This window comes from Etheostoma spectabile, chromosome 2 (genome assembly GCF_008692095.1).
Source record: "Etheostoma spectabile isolate EspeVRDwgs_2016 chromosome 2, UIUC_Espe_1.0, whole genome shotgun sequence".
NCBI classification, from domain to species: domain Eukaryota; kingdom Metazoa; phylum Chordata; class Actinopteri; order Perciformes; family Percidae; genus Etheostoma; species Etheostoma spectabile.
This window is the reverse complement of record NC_045734.1, coordinates 4,760,354-4,774,605: the sequence shown is the minus strand read 5'-3', so window position 1 is coordinate 4,774,605 and position 14,252 is coordinate 4,760,354. Positions and strand designations below refer to the sequence as shown.

At 43.1% G+C, this 14,252-nt stretch overlaps 1 protein-coding gene across 26 annotated transcripts in view; it reads right to left on the bottom strand.

Annotated features, from left to right (window-relative positions):
* Nucleotides 1-14,252, bottom strand: part of rims1b (regulating synaptic membrane exocytosis 1b) — a 174,675-nt gene that overhangs the window by 86,370 nt on the left and 74,053 nt on the right. Inside the window, exon 1 of one of the 26 annotated variants that reach the window (XM_032526911.1) lies at nt 4,307-4,331. The exons of the other annotated variants lie outside the window; for them this stretch is intronic. The gene's annotated coding sequence lies outside the window, so the exon portion shown is untranslated. Of the gene's footprint in view, nt 1-4,306; nt 4,332-14,252 lie in introns of those variants that run through there. 26 annotated transcript variants of the gene reach the window in all.

The following is a 14,252-nucleotide window of genomic DNA, read 5'->3' as shown; positions in this document are numbered from 1 at the left end:
GCTGCTGAAGCTGCGGCGGGTGAGCTGTGGTCTTAGGGTCTTAGGTGCCTCAGGGGCGGTAACCACAAAACACCTTGGTGGCACCGGTGGTCAGGGAAGCCGTCCGACTGAAGAAGGAGTCCTTCGGGATATGTTATCCCAGAGGACTCGGAGGCAGTTGTAAGGTCGACGGGCCCGAAGAGCTGCAACCTCTGCCGTGACAGAGGCAAAGCAGCGGGTGTGGGAGAAGTTTGGTGAAGACATGGAGAAGGACTTTCGGTCTGCACCAAGGTGCTTCTGGAAAACCGTTCGCCACCTCAGGAGGAGGAAGCGGGGACTCATCCAAGCTGTATACAGTAAGGATGGGACGTTGTTGACCTCAACTGGGGAGGTAATAGGGCGGTGGAAGGAGCACTTTGAGGAACTCCTAAATCCAGCTGACACGTCCTCTGTGGTAGAGGCAGAGCTGGAGGATGATGGGGGATTGTCGTCAATATCCCTGGTGGAGGTCGCTGAGGTAGTCAAACAACTCCACAGCGGCAAAGCCCCAGGGATTGATGAGATCCGCCAGAAATGCTGAAAGCTCTGGGTGTGGAGGGGCTGTCTTGGTTGACACGCCCTTCAACATTGCGTGGAAGTCTGGGACGGTGCCTAAGGAGTGGCAGACGGGGTGGTGGTTCCCCTCTTCAAAAAGGGGGACCGAGGGTGTGTGCCAATTACAGGGGTATCACACTTCTCAGCCTCCCTGGTAAAGTCTACTCCAAGGTGCTGAAAAGGAGGGTTCGGCCGATAGTCAAACCTCGGATTGAACGGCGGGACCATATCTTCACTCTCGCAAGGATCTTGGAGGGGGCCTGGGAGTATGCCCAACCAGTCATGTGTTTTGTGGATCTGGAGAAGGCGTATGACGGGTCCCCCGGGAGAAAATGTGGGAGGTGCTGCGGGAATATGGGGTGAGGGGGTTCCTTCTCAGGGCACACCATCTCTGTAGGACCAAAGCGAGAGCTGTGTCCGGGTTCGGCAGTAAGTGGACTCGTTCCAGGTGAGGGTTGGCCTCCGCAGGGCTGCGCTTTGTCACCAATCCTGTTTATAAATTTAGGACATGATATCGAGGCGTAGTCGGGGGGGGGAGGGGTTGCAGTTCGGTGGGCTCAGGATCTCATCGCTGCTTTTGCAGATGATGTGGTCCTGAGGCGTCATCGGTCTGTGACCTTCAGCACTCAACTGGATCGGTTCGCAGCCGAGTGTGAAGCGGCTGGGAGAGAATCAGCACCTCTAAATCTGAGGCCATGGTTCTCAGCAGGAAACCGATGTAGTGCTTTCTTCAGGTAGGGAATGAGTCCTTACCCCAAGGGAAGGAGTTTAAGTACCTTGGGGTCTGTTCGCGAGTGAGGGGACCATGGACGTGAGATTGGTAGGAGATCGGAGCAGCGGGTGCGGTATACATTCTGTTTATCGCACCGTTGTGATGAAAAGAGAGCTGAGACGAAGGCAAAGCTCTGATCTAGCAGGCAATTTTCGTTCCTACCCTCACCTATGGGCATGAAGGTGGGTCATGACCGAAAGAACGAGATCCAGGGTACAAGCGGCCGAAATGGGTTTCCTCAGGAGGGTGGCTGGGTCTCCCTTAGAGATAGGGTGAGAAGCTCAGTCATCCGAGAAGAGCTCAGGTAGAGCCGCTGCTCCTTCGCGTCGAAAGGAACCCGTTGAGGTGGTTCGGGCATCTGATAAGGATGCCCTCCTGGGCGCTCCCTAGGGAGGTGTTCAGGCACGTCCAGCTGGGAGGAGGCCTCGGGGAGACCCAGGACTAGGTGGAGAGATTATATCTCCAACCTGGCCTGGGAACGCCTCAGGATCCCCCAGTCGGAGCTGGTTGATGTGGCTCGGGAAAGGGAAGTTTGGGGTCTCCTACTGGAGCTGCTGCCCCCGCGAACCGACACCGATAAGCGGTCGAAGAGGATGGATGGATAGCGCACAAGCACAAATGTTTCAAGATAATATAACTATGTGTTGGTAGTGCACAAGATACAATGTAAGCTCAGTGTTTGCATAGGAATAAAAATAAGCATAGACATTCAAATAAGTCTGAGCTTGTGTAACACTTGTTTAACTCCCGCATGTGGCAAACCATCTGGCATTTGGAAATGCCGAAATGAACCAACAAAGTTATAAAAACCAGGTCCCCATTTCATCTGACAGGTGCCACAGCAGAAACAGTCCTACAGCAAAGCAGTTTTGTGATTCTATTGGCCAAAAATAACGCACAAATTCAGTTCTAGTGTACTAGTCAGTGTCCTTTCAGTGAAGTGCGGCCTGGATGGAAGCATGCAGGAGAATGGAGGAAACTCCATGAACAGCTGTAGTTCAGCAGGGCTGACGATTAATCGTTTTCAAATCGAAATCCAATTTTAAGGAATGCGTTGGCTCATCGTGAAGACCGATTTATTTGAATGTGCAATATTTAGTTGAATGTCTGGTGTAACATTTTGTTAACATTTATATTTCCTCTTTTTAATATTATATTTACAGTTTTGCTGGATAATGTTACCTATCACAGATTGTTTAAAGAAATGTCCTATTTCTGTGGATTTTTATACTTTATTTAACATGAAGAAGGAGGTACAATAGGAGTTTAAAAAACATAAATATTAAAAATTAAAAATTGCAAAGCGATTTGTAGTTTAAAATCTTTGTTTTTTCTTTGTTTTGAAATCGTTCAGCCTTCTCTACAGTCTAACATGCATCAGTGCTTCAGTGTGTCTACGGGCCCGCAGAAGAAGAGAAGCTGTTCACTGCAGCCTCAGTGAAGTACATTGCACTTCTAAACTGCAGCACTACAACATGCTGTTCAGAAAAAAAACTGCAGTCTGTAGCAAATGATGAATTTGCAAAGGTTTTGCTTTCGCTGACACAGCAAATATTAATTACTTTAAATTTGGGTGCATTTTGTTCTAAAGAAGATTAAAGCATACAGTGGAGCCCCAAAAAAATGGAGGGCTGGAAGGTTTGGAGAAAACAGAGTGAGCGAGGATGCAAAGAAAGCGCTCTCTACCCAGTGCTGGACGCCTACAGGCTATAACAAGGAAAATGCTTGGTAACCATGTCCCCCACCCACCTTTAGTCACTACATCAAAACATCATCAAACTCTGAATCAATGATGCGATAGGACCCTGACACATATACACACACATACAAACACCCACACCACACACACACACACACACCACACAGAGAGAGAGGATAGGGTAAGGTTGAAAGGTTGTGTTGTCACTGAGAGACAAAGAAGAGAAAGCTCAGTAAAGGAAAGGTTAGCAAGCACACACTCAGACGCACGTAGGGTCACAAAACAGGGATAAATCATACATGTAATAGTACGGGGGGGATACAACCTGTTTGGTCATATTTCTTCCCCTAATGTTGCACCTTGGCGATAACGTTGAATATCGCGATAATGCTACGTACTAGTTCTTCATTTCTGGTGCTTTCAGTATTCTGCTAATACCCAAAAAAATCTATTGATGTAGAACAAACAAAAGGAAATAATTTCTAACATTCTGCTATGAACAAATGAAATTGAATTGAACATAAAAGCACCACGAAAAAAAAATGAGTTGCATTTTAAAGGGCGGCTGTCTGGATTTTTCTTCAACCCAGGATACGCACCAACAGCTTGCTCAGATTTCCCACCTGCCGTCACACAACTGAACTCTGGAAATGGCAACATATCAAAGGGGGCAATGTGCAATACAAATAGGGCTGCAACTAACAATTATTTTCTAGTAGATTAATCGATTAGTTGTTTGGTCTATAACATGTCAGAAAATGATGAAAAATGACGATCAGTGTTTCCCAAAGCCAAGAGGACGTCCTCACATGTCTTGTTTTGTTACAAACTCAAATGTAATCATTATTCATGTAAATATTCACATACATTTATTTATTCCAGTACTTTTAAACTTTATCACATTTTTAGCTCCTTATATATTTTCTCATGTTGTTTTTATAATATATGTGATTCTAGATAGAATTCATTTATTACACTATTTATATTATTTAGTTGCCAGTAATATACAACGTATTTTATCATTTTTAACGCACCCTTGGGTCACACAATGACAGTTATGCGTTTTGAACTTTGAAAAACTAACTCAAAAACCTCTGAGTGTCTTTTGCGATAGGTCGCAGACTTTGCAAAGAGTTTATTATTGTGCCAGTTTATGTTGCCATACCGGAAAAAAAGAAAAAAAACAATGTATTGTGACGCCTAACATAAAACACACACATATCTATACACACAGACTTCAAATACTATAGAAAGCAGACAACTCTGTAGTTTCTTGCTGGGGCTGTCTCCATGACGTGTCTGCGTGGGAGGTAGGGGAAGGCTGGGGCAGAGGTATAGAGGACATGCATGTGTTGGAGTTATACCAATGAGGAATGTCGCCAGCAGGGCCGTCTCCAAATCTATCAGGATCTGAGAGAGGACAGGGAGACAAAGGGTGGAAGAGACAGATGAGTGAGCAAAAGAGAAACAGTGTGTGGATCCTTTGTCAGAGAGGTTTGGGCAGTCGAGACTGTGTGTCTGGGTATTTCTCCGGTCTCCCTTGCATGTAAGCATGAAGGAGCCCTTGTCAATTTCATCTGCTAGCAACAACAGACAAATGCTTAAAAGCTGCTGTGTGGTATATAGTATGTAAGAACCCATAACTAAAGTTTTTATGAGCTGCCAAACTGAGCTTTTATGAAGACAAAAGGGATACAGAGTGAGGAGTCAGCAGAGAGAATGGGGAGTGTAATGTTTAGCATGGTGGAAAGAGAAATGAACTCAGGAGTTCTTCACCTGGTGCTCAATTTATTATCAATCACATGGAAGTGCAGTATTGCAAGGGTGACTATAGCAATTCAATTCATCATCACCAAAATGATAGACAAGATCAAACGCTATATTAGCCCTGACTATCCTGCACCTGCACTGCACCTGCACCTGCACCTGCACCTGCACCTGCACCTGCACCGCACCTGCACCTGCACTGCACCTGCACCTGCACCTGCCTGCACCTGCACCTGCCACTGCACCTGCACTGCTCTGCCCAGAGGAGCCTTGGCCTCCTTCCTTTATACCAGAAGCCTCTCTACAAGACAAACCAAAGTTGAGAAATTAATCAAACACCATTATGTTATTTACCATTCCCAAACTTTCTGGCTACATTAATACACAATATACAACTATAATATCAAAATGAAGTTACATGTCACAGCTTCTCAAAACAGAACTCTAGACACTCCTGCACACCCCTCTGTACTAGCGGACACTTGGACATTCTGGGTCTTTCCCTCTAAAAATTACTCAGACTCTGTCACTTCCTGTTTGCCACTTCGACCTAGATCCCTGCTTGAAGATGAGAAAACGGTGAATGAAACCTTGGGTAACTCCACAACCTAAAATAAAGACTTGAAACGAATTGTGTATGTGTTGTATTTATCAACCATGATCTCTAGTCTTTTGAATTGTACTTAAATGAGCTGAATAAAATGACAAACCATGTTCATTGATCAAGCCCACATGCTAATGATAATACTCACGCAAACCGTCCTATGCTACTGCTCATCTAAGCTTAGCATGATAGACCTACTACCACCGTTTAAATGAACGCATGGGGTAGCCCCATGCAGAGGACTGTGGATCCGGACACTAAGTTAACAATATGACCGACGTATGTGTGTTATTTACCGACGATAGGCTGAAACTGACATTTGGATATTTGGACTTGGTAACAAAATGTTTGCTGCAAAACGTAATATTAGACATAATGTTAGCCTTAGTGTCCGGATCCCCCAGTCTCCCTAGTCTCTGTGCTGATTCTCACGTCTGTATCCACTTTTGTCTTCATAAAAGCTCAGTTTCGGGTCAGCAGATATAAAAAACATAAGTCATGGGGTGTTATCCTATTGGTAGTAATACCACTACAATAACGTTTAGGCATTTTTGTTGTGCTAGCAGACAAAATTGCCAAGGAGGCTCCTTACGCAAACAAGTCACTGGAGAGGAAGCAGCCTCAGGAGGGAGGAGGCCTAACCGGTGTCAAGGTGTGAGCAACAACCTCAACCTTTAAGGGACAGAAAAAGGAGGAGGTGGACATGAGGAAGAAGAGGAGACCTCATCGGCCACTGAAAATCCGGGAGCTCAAAGTGGAGAGGGTGAGAGCTTTAATACCTGGGTGTCTACATAAGTGAGGACTCAATGGGACACTTAACACCACACAAGCTGGTAAAGAAGGCTAGCAGGGGCTGTATTTTCTAAGGGGCTGGGGGGTTTGGCATGTTGCCTAAGATCCTCAGCAACTCCTACAGCTGCATTGTTGAGAGCATCTTGACCAGCTGCATCACCGTGTGGTACTGCAGAGCTACTGTATGGACCAAACGCCTGCAGAGAGTGGTGAAGATTGCAGTACCCTGCCCTCTTGTGAGCATCTACCACCACAGGGTCCACAGGAGAGCCGCCTCCATCCTCAAGGACCCACGCATCCCCAGCAGGATGTCCACTTCTACCCTCAGGCCGGATGTACACTGTACAAGTGTAAATCCTTTAAAATTGTTTTAATTATATATTGTACAGTATATCTGTAGATTTACTTGTTTGGCATTCGGTGGACAGCAAAAGAAGAATTTTATGTACAGGGAAAAAAGTGTCTTTACTGTGCATGTGACAGTAAAACTTGAAACTGAAACTTTGAGAGTTGTTTTCCCTCGGTGGGGCGTGGCATTCAGAGTCATCCCTTAACACTCCTTCACTATCACCTCTCATGCATTTTTCTCAAAGCTTCAGTAAAGGGCTGGGAAAGTAGCTTATGATACAGCATATACTGTATATGTAACATATAGTATTCACTATATATTTCAGTTTATTGTCCGTGAGAAAAACACACATAAGATAACAGCATAAGAAATGCAGGTAATGTAGCAGCAAATGCTTTATCTGCAAGTGTAAAAAATATACAAGTATATAGATATCATGTGTGTGCACCTCTCCCAGGAATTCACTCTCCTCCTCCTGGACTCGGGCTGGTCCCACACTGTGATCTCTAGCATGCGCTCTCTGAGTCCCGCCGTGAACGTGGGAAATAAGGAAGGTCTGGTTCCACTTGGGTTCAGCGCTCTTCTTCACTGTTTAGTCGCGTTACTTATCACTAGAACAAAGGATGAACACACCAAGTTTAGATCAAGCATGTTTCTAACAATGACATTAAAACGGTGTTCCCTGAAAGGTCCCCATCAGGCTGATTTACTATGTATTTAGCACAGGAGTTTTTTGCATAATGTCAGTGTGAATTACCTGTCTTTACCCTCGGTCGTTTTAGCACTGTATCTATTTTATTTTATTTTTAAGAATTATTCTTTAAAGCACTTCTGGAAAAAAACCAGTCTTCTCTGATTGGTTGCATTTCCAGGTCTTCCACATTGCACTCATGCAGTCATTGCACTGTAGCGGCACTTTCTACCTATATATATATATATATAGTATATATATAATATACTAGTATATAGTGGTGACGTCACAACTGTACAGAAGTCCGACGGCTTGTTTAAAGGCACAGTTTCTGAATACAGGCTTTGTGCATTCTCTTTATAATCACAAAATACATGGAAATCCACTTTTTAAAATATGGACTTTTAAAATAACAGGATGGATGATGTCAATTGTTGGCATAAATACTTTTTTAATCTTCATACAGCAAATTAAAACTAAAGGTTAAGTAGATAGCTATCCCTCTGTTATAGTCATTACTGCTGGTATGATGCTCATTTATCATGTAGTAATACTGGTGTACTGTGGTGTGAGATGGACCCACAAAATGCAAGAAAATGAATACAATGACCTTACCTCCTATCAGGCAGGAAGTACACTTGAATAGGGGTTCCGGGGGTCCGTCGGTGGGGGTGGCAGGTTATGGCTTGAAGGACGTTGACGATCAACTGATGGCCCACTTTGTCGTACCACAGCTTCACCTGTAAAATGTGTGAAGATCGTTAGCCTCCATGCATGTTATATCCATTCACATGAACACATGTCTCCTCTTTCAGATACTCACAGATAGCTGTCAGGCAGTACCAGAGGAAGGTCTCGAAGGGTCCGGGGCTGGTAGGGGACATCACTGATATCGAGGGACGGTCCATCTTTTGCGACTCAAAGGAACTGGAGCCTGCTGTTATAGAGAACAACAGTTGTTAGAAATCAGAAAAAAATGCAGTCAACCCCCAAAGTAGACTAGAGCCATTGAAGACTGTAGTTTCTCCAGATAATTTACTTGTAGCCATATACAGCCAACAAAGCAGCACACATAAACACTTACTAGATTCTAGAGGAGGGTGGGAGACTCTGGGATTCTTGGGATGTCTCTGTTAAAAAGCAAAAGGAGTCAGTGAGTTCTTCAAATGTACAGAATATGCAGTACTTAAAGATACTTTCAGGATGCACAGTCGGGACTTTTGAAACATTCATCTGAATGAATGAGTGAAAGATTTATGTCGACAAACCAATTGTATGGTAGAAGAAGATTGAGCAGTCAATCAATACACGTTTACACGTTAAACGGTTAGGGTAGTAGAGGAGAAAAGGGATAGCTGGAAAAAGGAATTATCTTTTGATCTTAGGTTTAGGAAGAGTGAGGGGAAGGGGATCCACCCATTAAATCAACACTACTTACTGATATGCTCTATATACTTTCTCAAGAAGTTTTTGGACATAATTCGGGGATAGATCTTTGAGATAAAGGAAGGAGACATATCAAAAGTGTCTGTCAATGCCAATGTTCAAGTTTTAATGATAATTATTGCATGTTGATGACGTTACTCTTACCCTATAGGTCTTGAAACAACTATTTCCACTTGAGGTTTAGCCTTGGATTCAAGGATAATGTTGTACATTTTCTTAGTTGCCTGGCACGACTTCCCATTCACTGCAGCACCTCGTCACCTGGAACAAGAGCGACAACATAATGATGATCCCTGAGGTTCATCTCGCAGTTCATTTGATTAGAAAAACTAACACAGACTTGTACATCTTGAAGTCAAACTGAAATTTAAATTCTCTTCATTTTGTTGTGAGGAAATATAAACCACAATGCTAATGCAGCTATTATGCATGTTTTCAAGAGGAATAAATGGGTTGGAAAATTGTGGAAATGAATAACTTTAAGTCTGATGGGTGCTTCTTTCAAACAGTTGGAAAGCTGAAGTTGCTATCAACAGTGCACTGTTTTCTGGGATTGTCAACTTTGTGGAACCTACAAAAAGACACTTTTGGACTTGTGTTGGCTATCAGCTGAAAGCGATTTAAGCTGTCTCACCTTATAAACATCAACGTGCATATGTAAGCTGCAAGTTTCTTTCCACTCAGAAAGTGCAAGCTAACAAGCAAGGCTAAATAGCTTCACTTAGAAAGTGGAAGCTAGTTCTATGCTTGCCAATGTTAGCACTGATTCCCCTGGAATTACTCTTTGTTTGGGCTATTTTAACTACGCTGAGTCATCTACAGCTCCTGCACACTATAGAAACAATGTTTGCACCTGCTCGTAGGTGTCCCAAACATCTGCAAGGCTGCCTTTCTTGACTTTGGGGATGAAGGCCCGAGCTCCCTGTCTCTGTCATCTTCCTCCTACCACCTGCACACAAAGGAGAGAAAGGAGAATGAATGAATCTATATCGACAAGGTTTCTTTTTCGAGGATTATTCAGGTGCCGCCGCAAGTTCTGCCATTTTCGTCCAGATGTCCTCCACCTTCCGCTTTCTTTGTGTTGGCATCTAACCTCGGTGGATTTTTGAGGACTACGGTTACCTGCTCCCAGATTTACAGCTAGCTAGACATCTGTCCAATCTGAGTTTTTTTGTTGCACGACGACTAAAACAACTTTTAAACGTACATATGTTCCACCACCAAAACAAGTCCTTCCGATGCTATTTAGCAGAGGTTCCAGGGCTCTGTCTGGAGCTTAGCACCACCCAGACGATCGTGACTGATTTAAGAAGCCAAAAAACCAGAACAAGTTTTCTCCTATCCCGGATGCTGTGTGGGACTAGCCAGACCCTCCTCAGCAGCGCTGTAGAAGAAGGTTGGACTGCGAGAAAAGCCATTGCTCAACAGGCACTATTTACATATTTGTAACAATTTCAATGTCTGTTACCTAGTAAAAAAACCTGGCTTTCACAGGAATTACAAAACATCACTATTTAGTTTGAGCTCATTTGGTAGTCAACTGAAGTTAAAACAAATACTAACTAATTATTAAGAATCCAGGTGTGATCCAGGTCTGAATGTGGGTGATTGTCTGCTTACTTTTAGGCGAGGAGGGAGCCAGCCTCGCGGGGCATTGCCGACCTCTGCTTAGCGTGATGCGTCCGATTAGGTGGGTCGCCCTCTTTGGACGGCTGCATGTAACTGGATGCTATAGGAAAAGTTATGAGGCATGGTGAAGGAGTGTAGGGAATAATGTAGGGGAAACAGAGAAGAGAGAAGGAAATGTAATTCCTCAGGTCATATAGAAGATGTAATGTATGTAAAAATGATTTAATGCTTAATGCAGACCAGTGTGTAGGATTTAGGGGAATCTAATGGCAGGAATTAAATTAAGGGTGTAGAGTCACCAATACAACACAGTCAGTACACGGTTTTCAATCACAGATACAACTACATGGACCTGCATCGGTTTAAATGGACCAAGATCAGGTGATGTCCCGGTTAACGTTACCAATCGGCTTTGCAATTTAACGAAGCTGCTGTGGTGTTTGCAAGCTCTTGAAAGAGACAGGTGTGTATTTATGTGCGACGGAGACAAAAACATGGCCATTTGTTGGTTAAGAAATTGGTCATTCATATTCGATGTGGCGGGGATCAGCCAATCAGTGCCTTGTTTGGGTTTGCAGAAAAAAAACCGTGCTGACTGCAAGGTTTGTTTTTGGAGTTAGCTTTGAAAGTGGCTGAGTAGCATACAATGTGGATGGTGTAAATTGTACTGGCGGTCTGTTAGTCATCCACCATGTGTGTGTTCATAAACATGTGAGAGATTGGTATAGGTTTGGGTCTGGTAAGTTTATATTGACATTTATAGTTCTAAGATGTTCGTGACATTAGCACAAATGTCCAAGCCCATGCTAACGCTCACAACAGTATAATTGTACTCAAGTGTGTACTCAAGTAATGCTATGGCTCTGCTGTTATTATTAGTATTGGAGTGCTCACAATGGCTGTGTAACGTGGACCTGTGTTTGAGGTACTGTGTCTCTGAAGTTACAGTGTATTGTATTAGCATCTGACGTGGCTTTACTGTCTCTTGCCCTTTACAAAATATATATATTTTGAGATAGACAATGCTTCTTTTCAAGAATTGGCGTGTTTAATATAAATGGGAAATTAATGTTTGAAAATTAAACAAATAGTAACTGTATTATCACAAATGAGTTGGATCCATCATGTCGCTCCGAATGGTTTCAACATCGAATCGCACTGAATGTTCCACATAAAATGTATTGTCCCTGAACGTCTTGTAGCCCATGTATTAGATACGTATCAGAGCGTCTTATAAGGGAAAGATGCACACCCTTCTTAATGTTTTAATTTGTGGTATGATCACCTGAAACCTGAAAGAATTAAGACAAATTTTCCTGAGTTTAGATAAGCCCGTCTACACCGGGAGCATGTGCTCTTCCAGACGGCCTGCCATTTTGGTACCATATGTTTCTACAGTAGTCTAGAACCGATGAACCAAACACGGGCCTAGAGAGGGCCTTTAGAGTTTTTTTACCATTCACGCTTGGAAAGGGAGGGATTCAGTTGGTTGCAATCGAACCTACAGATGATGCCATTAAATCCTGCATGCTGGTCTTAAAGAATTTGTGTATGTGTTGCATGTGTGTGTGAGTTACTGTAAGTAATGGGGCAGAGCAGCATATAATGGTCTGAATCGTCAAGTTTTGATGAAACTTACATGCACACTGTAGGATTAGAGAAGACAGTCCCAGTCACCTGCACAAAAAGACAGAAAGAAAGAGGACTCGGTCAGTACCAGAAGAAATGTGTCTCTCATGCAATGTCTATACATATAGTTCCAGGTAGGAGAGACTGGGAAAAATATTTAGGTTTATTAAACTAGAAGGGCACTCGGAGACTGCAGTCCTCCACCAAGGCATGTCCTATCTGTAGACTGTATACTGTTATCTATATATATACTGAATATTGAATGATGAATTCAGATATATAAAAAATATTTTAGGTTATATAAACTAGAAGGGCACTCGGAGACTGCAGTCCTCCATTAAGAACATGTCCTATCTGTGGGTATGTATCTGTATATATTATATATATATATATTAATATTATATATATATATACACACACACACACCACACACAAACACACACACACACACACAACACGTCTAAGGTATCTTACAATGTTAATGCAGTGTGGAATTTTACCAGTCAGGAACTCATTTTTTCCCGATGTTCAGACACCACATGAATACAGCACAAAAGTGACAAATATTTTGTGTATCCCCTCTAAAATTTTATAGGTTGTTTTGGCCGTGCTATACCTTCCACTAAGTTTTATAAAATCAGGTCAGTAGTTATTCCGTAATCCTTCTGACAGAAAAACAGACAAACCAGCAGAAAGCACAAACTCCTTGGCTAAAGGTAAAAGAAAGTTTTTGACACAGTTTGGGGCGCTGTTGTCAGTGTCTTCTTTGTCCTAGTCTTCCCATTCTTATGCATCTTTCACAACTTGGTAGACATGGTAACTTTAATAAACATACTGTGGGAATGCACGTATGTACCAGTCCACCTTGACAAATTCAATACAATTAATTTCCATTTTATTTATAGTATTAATCATAATGAGCTTTATCTCAAGATACTTTACAGATCTAGACCACACTCTATTAATTACAAGGACCCAACAATTCTGTAATTCCCCCCAGAGCAAAGCAGTAGTGTGACAGTGGGGAGGAAAAACTTCCTTAGGGAGAAACCTCGTACAGACCCAGGTCTCGGTAGGCGGTGTCTTACGGGCTCATTAGAAATTGAATGAAGTAAAAAAGAATCATAAAGACATAAAAAGACATAATTCAAATAGCATCACAGAAACCACAGCAACAACAAAAACTGACTCTTAATCAACCTGATTCACTGTGCTGGCTATCCGGAGACTCATGCCAGAGCCTGGCCAGGGACTAAGACACCAGTGCCTGTCAGGGTACCCAGCTCTCATTAACACTGACAGATGGTCGGCTCGAGTAGAACTAACGGCCCAGCACCAAACCAGAGAAGCCTGTCAGGTTGTGGCCACTTTTCCACCACATGCATAAAACAACAGCAAGATGACATCAGATGGGATTTAAAGATTTAAGAGCTTCAGTTTCAAGTAAGTGAAATGTTCGAGCCGGCACAGAGCGAGATGAAAGCTACGTTGGAATGTCGGGGAAAAAGGAGCAGGAAGGGAGAGACTCACCTTCAACTGTGGGAAATACATATGCAACACATGCCGCACATTTTAGTAGTCTAAAATACCAATTAAATGCTCTGGAAATCAGAAAAAAAGTCTGAGTAGACATGACTCCAGTGCGCGAATCTGAAAACTGAAAGTCTACTAAGAATGCTTGGAGGATAATGCTGAATCCAGTGAACTGCTGAGTAAGGGTTTTTGGTTTGGGATAGGGCAGATTACAAAATCGGGCTGCTCTTCTAACTGATGCCGCATCAAAGCATCCACTCTTTGCAGGATTAACGTAGTATTGTTCTTGATAAACTGGTGTGTGTGTATATATATGTGTGTGTGTATATATGTGGTGTGTGATGTGTGTGGTGTGTAGTAACTGCTGGTTTACCACTGCAGTGTAAATGAAAACAACTCAACAAAATCAACCGTTTGACACTCACTCCAGCACATGTCTACGCAAACTACCTACACAGCAGCAGGGATAATTTGGTGTCATTTAACCGATTTACTAATTCAGTTCCATGTATTTCACCAGGTGTGTAAATTCAACTAGAACTTAGATCCACGGTGAAATTTAATAAAACTAGGCACGACTGAAGAAGGAGTCCTTCCGGGATATGTTATCCCAGAGGACTCCGGAGGCAGTTGTAAGGTACCGACGGGCCCGAAGAGCTGCAACCTCTGCCGTGACAGAGGCAAAGCAGCGGGTGTGGGAGAAGTTTGGTGAAGACATGGAGAAGGACTTTCGGTCTGCACCAAGGTGCTTCTGGAAAACCGTTCGCC